The 10,553-nt window shown below is 36.4% G+C and overlaps 1 pseudogene; it reads right to left on the bottom strand.

The window, feature by feature from the left end:
* Positions 1-1,547: 1,547 nt before the first annotated feature.
* LOC144456784 (ribosome biogenesis protein NSA2 homolog pseudogene) lies at positions 1,548-6,062 on the bottom strand (annotated as a pseudogene).
* Positions 6,063-10,553: the final 4,491 nt, after the last annotated feature.

Raw genomic sequence — 10,553 nt, forward strand, 5'->3', positions numbered from 1 at the left:
ACTGAGAGATAGTGTGGTATGGTAAACAAAATGCTAGACTTGAAGTCAGCAACAGTTGGGTTCAAATTCTACTCCTAATCCTTACTATCTGTGTGACTATATAATGTCTATGAGTAACTTTAACTCTTAAGACATCCATTTCTTCATCTATAAAATAGGGATAAAACCTCATTAGTACCTGCTTACAGCATTCTTGTGATTATTGACTTATCTATGTACCTATAATTCTTCACCACCATCAACAGAATGTTAGTTTTCTCAGGGCAAGAACTACTTTGTTTGCCTTTGCCTCCCTCCCATACCAATGCCTGGTATATTGATAAATGCTTATTGAATGAATCAATGAATGAAAAATGAAGATAATCTATATAAAGCCCTTTATAAACCTTAGAGTCCCATGCAGATATCAGTTATCATTATTAACTCATAACAAGTTTGTAAATCTTTTCCATTTTTTATCTATTATCATCTTTCCATTTTCCTCCTTAAATGCCCTTGGAATAATCTGACTTAATTGGGTCTCTTGACAAGTTTTCTGTCAACTTGTTTTTTCTCTCCACTTCTCACTGTTTTATGAGACAATATTGCTCATATTTTTCCACCATCCTTCTCCATGACATTTCACAAGTCAGCTTATATTCTAAGCTGGTGTTACCCTTGGCTACCATTTCTCTCTGCTTGGCAGGAAGATCGAGTGTTTGCTGACTGAGGTGACTTCTAGACTTTTTTGGTCTCCTTGTTGTGGCAATTCTTTACATCGGCAAACTTTTACAGGAAATGGTAAAACTTCCCATCAATGTCTGTTCTTTTATCCATTGACATCTAAGGGGTGGGGCATCAATACCTTGTTTAAGTAGGTATGGTCAGAGAGGGTTTTTTTCCTTTTAAATTATATGCCACATTTTCTTCTTTTTGCTTTTTCTTCTCATTTGATATTAACCTTTATTCTAACAAGTCATTGGTCTGACTGTACAGAGACAGCTATCATTTCCTTTCTGATAAGATATAGTCAATTCCAATTTTTATTATATTCTTTAGTGTTCACCATTTCTAGCACCTTCTAATTCTCTTAGTGAAGGAAGTACTCATGATACATAGGCTTGAGATTTCTGTGTAGTCTACAAGCCTTTGGATTCTTTGGCTTCTTGATACCAAACCTTATTTTCCAACATTCTTTTGGCATCTGACCCTACCTCACCTTACCTCCAGTCATCAAGTACTAAAGTATTTGTGTGTGTGTGTGTGTGTGTGTGTGTGTATACACATAAGTTCTTTATAGAATTTCACCACCCCATCCTCTGCACAGAAGCTGCAAATATCTTCATGACTGAATGAAGCATTTATTAAGGATTTACTACACACAAAGCACTGTGCTAAGTATACAAAAAGAAAAGTAAAATAGGTGCTACTCCCAAAGAGCTCTCACTCTTTTTTAAAAATTGTTATTAATTTATTTTTAGTTTTGAACATTCACTTTTATAAGATTTATAAGATTTTAAATTCTAAATTCCCCCCTCCCTCCCTTTTACCCTCCCCAAGATGCATGCAATTTGATATAGGCTACACATGTACAATCATATTAAACATATTTCCACATTAGTCACATTGTAAAAGAAGAATCAGAATAAAAGGGAAAAACCATAAGAAAAAAAACAAAAAAAAAGTGAAAATGGTACGCTTCAATCTGCATTCATACTCCATAGTTCTTTCTCTGAATGTGGATAGCATTTTCTATCATGAGTCTTTTGGAATTTTCTTGGATCATTGTATTACTAAGTCAGTCATCGTTGATCATCACACAATGTTGTGGTTACTGTGTACAATGTTCTCCTGGTTCTGCTCATTTTACTCAGCATCAGTTCATATAAGTCTTTCCAGGTTTTCTGAAATCTACCTGAAGAGCTTTCATTCTGCTGTGGGAGACTGTATATGTGGAAGGTTTCAGCTGCAAATCAGATGAAAAGTCCCCATGGAGCTTTGGATGTATCAGCAAAGCAGATGGTAATGCTTCTTTTATTTTTCAGAGTAAGTACAAGCTTTTTTTATTGCCACTCCAAAATGGGAAAAAGTCTCAAAAGAATAGAAAAGTGTCTCATCTCTTTTCCAAGTTAATCTCAAATCAAAACAACAATATGTAGAATTGTATCTTTGGTTTTGTTTTGTGACTGTTCAACTTAGTAACTGTTGTGGTTTTCTTGATACGTTGTAGAATCTTTAATAAGTATCAAAGATGTAGGACTTCATTCAAACAAACAAGACTGCATTTATGCATCCATCATTTTCTGGATTGTTGGTAACCTGTGCATATTTTCCCCAGATAACTTTGCCTCCTTGTGTCACAAGGCCCAGCTTACTCACATTCACTTCAATGACAGTCCCTTTGGTAATAACACCCAAAGTTGTATATAGTGGGGAGCAGGGATTCTTCTTCACACCAAGTACAGGTAGGCAAAAAGTGGCTTTAAGTTCAGGATGAGTTACATGAGCCTTCTTAGAACATAAACCCATTGGCCTAATAAATCTTTCATATTTTGGTGGTTTTCGTGTAAAGCCATCCCCAACAAAGCAGACTTTAGTAACCATTCTCTTCCAAGCCTTCTTTCTCTTTCCTGTTCGAATAACCTTTAACACTTCTGTTTCTCCTTGGGCATGAACTTTTGGCAACTGCACTTTCCATTTACCAGCTTTCTCTTTTCGTTTCTGTTTAATCATGTTGGAAAGAACTTTGGCTCGGGACTGTCCCTCTCTGTCCAGCAGACATGCTGCTCCCTGGGGAGTTTTTTCATCATTCTTTCACTTGGTATTTCTCTTCTCATGCATCTTGATAGTCTTTTTCATCTGAATCTTCTCAGCATGATGCTGTCTATGGTAGAGTTTGGCTTTCAGACCAATCATTTTCTTTGCTTTCTTTGAACATTCATGAGCCTCTCGGCTTTCCTTCTTTCTCTTTTTCTCATGGTAATCCAAGCAGTAGCCATACCGTTTTTGGTGTAACTCTATGTATTTGTTCTGTGGCATATTGACGGCTGGGGGCCCATCGGAGAGCCGCCGAAAATGCTTCCAAACTTCGGACCCTTAGCAGTTAGCGTCCGACTCCCCAGGAGCCGGAAAAGAAAAAAGGTGGTAATGCTTCTTCTTAAATGTCATTTCTACTGATAAAATGGTGTCCGATAACAGGAGCAGCCTGGTAATCTTTTCACAAATACTTATCATGAGTGCTACAATGACAGAACATCCCATGAAAATGGCTTATTGTCCTACCAACTCCTTTATTTGCATTTTATTGCCTGGAAGTCATATGGCTGCAACATCCTAATATTTTCGAGTTTCATTTACACTATGAATGCATGATTAATTTAATCCAATTTCTCCACTGAGTATGTCAACTCATTAGTCATTGACAAGAATCTCAGTTCAAGAATCAACAGTTTAATGTTTACAGACAGTCTAAAAACAATGTGATTCTTAACACTCTTAGTCCTTTTCCCCACACTTCTGCACCATCACTTCAAAAGTGAAGGGGAAACCACAAAGCCTGAGAGACATTTTCTATTTTCTTTTTTTATGGGTCACCAGCCAAATAATTCATCACCAAGTATCATAAGCCTTTTTATACTTAGCAAAACTGGTCCTCAGAAAGCAAACACAGTCTGTTACTAGAATTATACTCAATATGAGATATTAAAAATGGATCATTTTGATTACATCAAATTTAAAAGGATTTGCACAAACACCACCAATGCAAACAAAATTAAAAGGAAAGCAGGAAAGTTGGGGGGGGTATTTTACAGCAAGTTTCTCTGATAGGGGCCTCATTTCTCAAATATATATAGAGAACTCAGTCAAATTTCCATGAATATGAGTCATTCCCCAATTGATAAATGGTCAGAGGATATGGACAGGCAGTTTTCAGAAGAAGAAATCAAAGCTATCTGTAGTCATGTGAAAAAAATGCTCTATATCACTATTGATTAGAGAAATGCAAATTACAACAACTCTGAGGTACCACCTCATATCTATCAGATTGGCTAATATGACAGAAAAGGGAAATGACAAATATTAGAGGGGATGTGGGGAAATTGGGACACTGATGCATTATTGGTGGAGCTATGAACTGATTCAACAGTTCTGGAGAGCAATTTGGAACTATGCCCAAAGGGCTATAAAAGTGTACATACCCCTTGATCCAGAAGTACCACTACGAGGTCTGGACTCCAAATAGATCAAAGAAAAAGGAAAATGACCTATATGTACAAATATATGTATATGTGCATAAGTACATAAACTCTTTTGTGGTGGCAAAGAATTGGAGATTGAGGGGATGCCCATCAGCTGTGGAATGACTGAACAAGTAGTAGCATATTATTGTGATGGAATGCTATTGTGCTATAAGAAATGATGAGCAAGGTGCTTTCAGAAACCCCTGGGAAGGCTTATACAAAATGAAATAAGCAGAACCAGTACACAATATTTGTACACAGTAATAACAAAACTATATGATGGTCAACTGTGAATGACTTAGCTATTCTCAGCAATTCAACGATCCAAAACAATTCTGAAGGACTCATGATGAAAAACGCTATTCACCTTCAGAGAAAGAACTGATGGAGTCTGCATGCAGATTGAAGCACGGGTTTTTTTTAACTTTCTTTATTATTTTTAGGTTTTTTGTTTGTGTTTTATTTTGCAACATGACTAATATGTAAATGTTTTGCATGACTGCACATGTATAATCTATATCAAATTGCTTGCTTTCTAAGGAGGGGGTGAGGAGAAGGGAGGAAGAGAATTTGGAAATCAAATTTTAAAAAAAACAAATGTTAAAAATTATTTTTGATTCCATGTAATTGAGAAAAATTAAATTAAAGGTAAAAAAAAAGAAAATCTCTTCTAAAAAATAAAAAGAATTATACTCAAAGCCTTTTCCACTATGGAAAAATTGTCAGTTTGCATTCCAAGAATAGCATTCAGGAATTCATGACAATTTCCATATCACTATGTAGCAACAAAGGCAATTATGTGGTGTGTAGTGAATAGATTAGACTTAACTAATAGATTAGACTTAGAGTTGGGAAAATCTGAGTTCAAATCCTGCCTGAGATACTTTATTAGCTGGACCTCAGTTTCTTCATCTGTCAAATGGGGATGATAACAGTGCCCAGAGTTGTTGTGAGGATCAAATAAGATATCTGTAAAGCTTAAAGTGCTATCCAAACACTAGCTATTACCATTATTATTAGCACTTTTGTGGAGATATAACTAATAATGCCTATAACGTAAATGTAGTAAATGACTGCAATGTAAATGTAAAATAATGACTATAATGTAACATAGGACAGGTAAGCACAATAGAGTTATAAAATAAATGGTTATGTTTGATCCAAAGGGAAAGGAAGGTTGTTACTCAGAGCCCAAGGAGTGACTAAAGAAAGGTTCCTGGAGAAAGTGATAGAATCTATTTTCATGGATTTGCAGACAAGGAGATTATCTCTTCTACTGGAGCTCTCCCTTCATCTCAACCCTCACTTGACAGCTACATAAAAGTATCCAAATGATTCTAAGGTCTCATGAGTTATAAATATCATCTTTCTATTCAGGAATGTAAACAGTTCAATTTTAATAAGTCTCTTATGATTTCTCTTTCCTGTTTACCTCTTCATGTTCCACTGGAGTCCTGTATTTGAAAGTCAGATTTTCTATTCAGCTCTGGTCTTTTCATCAAGAATGCTTGAAAGTCCTCTATTTCACTGAATGACAATTTTTTTCCCCTGAAAGATTATACTCAATTTTGCTGGGTAGGTGATTCTTGGTTGTAATCCTATCTCCTTTGCCCTCCGGAATATTATATTCCATGCCCTGTAGTCCTTTAATGTAGAAGCTGCTAAATCTTGTGTTATCCTGATTGTGTTTCCACAGTACTTGAACTGTTTCCTTATGGCAGCTTGAAATATTTTCTCCTTGACCTGGGAACTCTGGAATTTAGCTATAATATTCCTAGGAGTTTTCCTTTGGGGATCTCTTTCAGGAGGAGATCTGTGGATTCTTTCCATTTCTATTTTGCCCTCTGGTTCTAACGTATCAGGGCAGTTTTCCTTGATAATTTCTTGAAAGATGATGTCTAGGCTCTTTTTTTGATCATGGCTTTCAGATAGTCCAATAATTTTTAAATTCTCTCTCCTGGATCTATTTTCCAGGTCAGTTGTTTTTCCAATGAGATATTTCACATTGTTTTCTAATTTTTCATTCTTTTGGATTTGTTACTGTGTCATGATTTCTCATAAAGTCACTATCTTCCAATTGCTCTATTCTAATTTTTAAGGAAGTATTTTCTTCAGTAAGCTTTTGGACTTCCTTTTCCATTTGGCCAATTTTTCTTTTTAGGGCATTTTCCTCCTCACTGGCTTTTTGGACCTCTTTTGCCATTTGGGTTAGGCTATTTTTTAAGGTGTTATTTTCTTCAGTATTTTTTTGGGTCTCCTTTAGCAAGCTGTTGACTTTTTTCATGATTTTCTTGCATCACTCTCAGTTTTTCCTCTACTTCCCTTACTTGCTTCTCAAAATCCCTTTTGAGCTCTTCCAAGGCCTGGGACTGATTCATATTTTTCTTGGAGGCTTTGGATGTAGGAGCTTTGACTTTGTTGTCTTCTTCTGGTTGTATATTTTGATCTTCTTTTTCACCAAAGTGAGATTCGATGGTCTGACTCTTTTTGCACTGCTTGCTCATGATCCCAGTCAATTACTTGAGTTTTAAACTCTTTGTTAAGGTAAGAGTCTCCAATGTGGAGAACGTATTATCCCAAGCTTCAGAGGTTTGTATAGCTGTTTTCAGAGATACTTGTAGGGACCTGTAAATTTTCAGTTCTTCCAAGGTGGTATGATAAGGGGCGAGGTGTTTACTCCTTTCCTGGCCTGTGACCACAAGTATTTCTTTCTGTCCTGTAACTGTGAGGAAGGGTTCCTCTCCACAGCCACTCCAAGATCCACCAGCTAGTGCTTCTCCTCACCCCAGCACCGCGGCCCAGAACTGTGACCCAGATCCACACACGGGCAAAGCAAGAGATTCCTGCCTCAGCACTGGCAAAGAGATCCCTGCTTTCCCTCTCTGATCAGTCACTGGATTCCCCCTCAGTCTGTGGGCCGGAAGCTTGGGAAGCAGCTGCCCCCCCAGGGCCAGCTCTTGGGGAATGGAGCTGAAACCCCGCCTTCCTCTCTGACCACCGACAGAAACAGACTTTTCCCACTGACCTTCTAAGTTGTCTTTGGCATTCGCGGATTGAGGAGTCTGGAAACCTCCACAGCTGCCTGAGATTCAGTCCTCTGAGGCCTGCTTCAGGTTTGCTGCAGCTTGCACGCCCACGGCGCGCTGCGCTCCCAGCCCAGCGCCATACACCTTTCTGATCAATCATCCAGGTTGTCTTGGGCTGGAAATTTGTTTCACACTGTCTTTTTGTGGCTTCTGCTGCTCAGAATTTGTTTAGAGCCATTTTTTATGAGTATTTGGAGGGGTTTGGAGGAGAGCTCAAGCAAGTCACTGCTTTCACTCTGCCATCTTGGCTCTGCCCCCCTCTATCCAATGGATTCTAAAAGCATATCTAGCAGCCAAAGATCATGCTCCAAGTCTACCATCCTTTTTCCATCTGTAGGACAAAGGCAGCCTGTTGTAATGGGAAACACACTGATTTTAGGGGTTCTGGCAAGGTAGCTGAGAGAGTGGTCATGAATAAGCCCCATTCCTCTGAACCACCTCAAACAATGACAAAGGAGCCAGATTTTAAAAATAGGGGAAGGAAAATAAGCTTTTACAGGAAAACTAACAAAATGACTGAATAAAGAGCTTTGGAAAAAAAGAGGTCTCAATACAGTAAACATTGAGGGGAAATTTGGAAATAATGGGAAATGTTCAGAAGGAAAGAACAGTGGCTCAAAAACAACCAAACTTCTGGAAAAGGAAATGGACATAAAGAAGAAAGCTCCACAATGGTTTAGGATCACAGTAAGAAATACAGAAGGAGACCTGACACCTATAAGACTGTAAATAAAATCATGGAAGGAACAGTTCAAGAAGGCAAACGAGAACTGACGATATAGAAAAGACAATGGAAAATTTCATGGAAACAATGGATTCTATGAAGAAAAGAATGACTCAGGCAGTACAAAAGTGAAGTGATACAGGTACAAGCAATAGATCAAAATTTTAAATTCATAAACCTATAATCAATCAATCAGGAAGAATTTATTAAGCATCTATTAGGTGACAAACACTCTGCTAAGCGCTAGGGATACAAATACAAAAGTGAAAAAACAGTGCCTGTACCACCTAAACTTTTTTCAACAACTGAACTAATTTTTTAAAAACTAGATAAAAGGATATGAGCAAATAATTCTCAAAAGAATTGCAAACTAGTAACTTTGTGAAAGAATGTTCACTCATAATAAGGGATATGCACATCAAAACAACTTCGACTAAAATGACTAAAATCCCCATTCCTTTTGACCTAGAGATTGCACTACCAGGCTCATAACCAAAGGAGGTCATTGATTAAAAAAGAAAGCCCTTTATGTACACAAAAGTATTTACAATAGCATTTTTATGGTAATAAAGAACTAGAAACAAAGTAGATGCTTTTGGGGATAATCAAACTAATTGTGGTACGTAAACATAATAGAATACTGCTCTGCTATAAGAAAAAATAAATATCATGACTACAAAGAAGCATGGAAAGACTTACATGAGAAAAGCAAGGTGTCATACACCTATAATCCCAGCTATTGAGGAAGCTGACGCTGATGGATCTCTTGAGTTCAGGAGTTCTAGGCTGTAGCGATCTAAGCCCATCTGGTGTCTGAACTAAATAGGGCACCAATATCTGAACCCCTACAAGGGGAGTAGGTGGTGAGGGGAACACCAGGCTGCCCAAAGAAGGGTAAACCAGCCCAGGTTGGAAATGGAACAAATCAAAACTCCCATTTGCCATCAGTAGTAGGTTCGGGCCCTTGTGTAGCTCCTTGTCCTTTCAGACTGGGCAAAATAGGCAACCCAGAAAAAACAAAAGGCTTACATGAACTGATGCAAAGCAAAGTAATCAGTCAGGAAGATAATATGCACAATGACTACAACAAAAATGAAAAGATCAATAACTAAAAAGAAAAAAATTTAAAGGAAGGCTATAAAATTATAAAGAGCAAGAATGTTCCCAAAGAGGAGATAGGTTCACTTTGCTGAGGTAGAATGTTCATGAGTGTGGATCACTGCACATATTTTCTGATTTTTAAAAAATATATTGATTGGTTATATTGACTGTTTTCCTCTTCTTTCTTTTCTGTTTTTTTAAAATAGTATTTGTTATAACAGAAGGCTGTCTGAGGGAAGAAGGGATACATGAGGAAATTTAGGTATCATAAAAAACAAATGATATCAATTAAAAAAATTAAAACAAAGCTGACTTTTAAAAGACTAACAAAATCTAACCTTTTCACTAATTTGACCAAAAATGAGAGATGAAAGGTAAATTAACAAAATTTAAAATGAAAGGAAAATTCAAAGCAAATGAAAGGGAAATAAAGGAAACTGCCAGAATCTAATAGACTGAAATGAATGTCAATAAACTGAAAACTTAAACAAGAGAGATAAATATCTACAAAAATACAAAATACTAAAGTTATCAAAACAGGAAATAAGTAATGTAGAAAACTAAATCTCAGAAAGAGAAACTGGGAAAACCATAAATGAATTCCCACAGGAAAAAAAAAACACAAAGACCTATAAATTCTATCCAATAATTAAGAAAAAAATTATTTCTCTGCTATACAAATTATTTTCAAAAAGACAGAAAGAAGGCACTTTGTCAAACCATAAGATAGGAATGGTCTCAATTCCCCAAACTGAAGATGGATAAAGCAGAAAGAAAACAAAGAGGAGGCAAAACTATTTCTAACATTGTTTAGAAGACCCTAAAGAAATCAACAAAAATTAATAAGAACCATTAATTGTTTTCTCAAAGTTGCGGAATACAAAACAAATTCACGAAAATCATCAGCTTTTCTACATATGACTGACAAAAACCAAGGAGAGCTAGAAACACAAATTACCATTTGAAATAATAACCAAATATGCCTTTAAACACCTGGGAGTCAATCTACCAAAGCTCACAAAGCACTTATTAAAACACAAGACATAAAAGAATTTTCACAGAAAGCAAATCCTAAATAAGTGAAAAGGTATTCAGAATGAGGCCGGGTCAATATAGTAAAAACATGAGACTACTGAAATTAACTGACAGATGTAATGCTATACCAAAGTACCAATGAATACTTTATAGATGTAGACAAAAATAAAATTCATAATGAAGAAACAAAAGATCAAAACTACACAGGGCAATAATGAAAATAAGTAGGACTGAAAGAAGTTTAGCAAAAACAAATCTCAAATAACGTCATGAAGTAGTAGTTGTTTTAAATATATATGTATATATGTTACTGGATTTTTTTAAAAACTGAAATTACCAATGAAACACCAAAGATAAGACTTAGAAGGAAACACATACAGTAGTAGA

The sequence above is a fragment of the Phascolarctos cinereus genome, unplaced genomic scaffold, assembly GCF_003287225.1.
Source record: "Phascolarctos cinereus isolate Bilbo 61053 unplaced genomic scaffold, phaCin_HiC Scaffold_4;HRSCAF=312, whole genome shotgun sequence".
Taxonomy (NCBI): Eukaryota; Metazoa; Chordata; class Mammalia; order Diprotodontia; family Phascolarctidae; genus Phascolarctos; species Phascolarctos cinereus.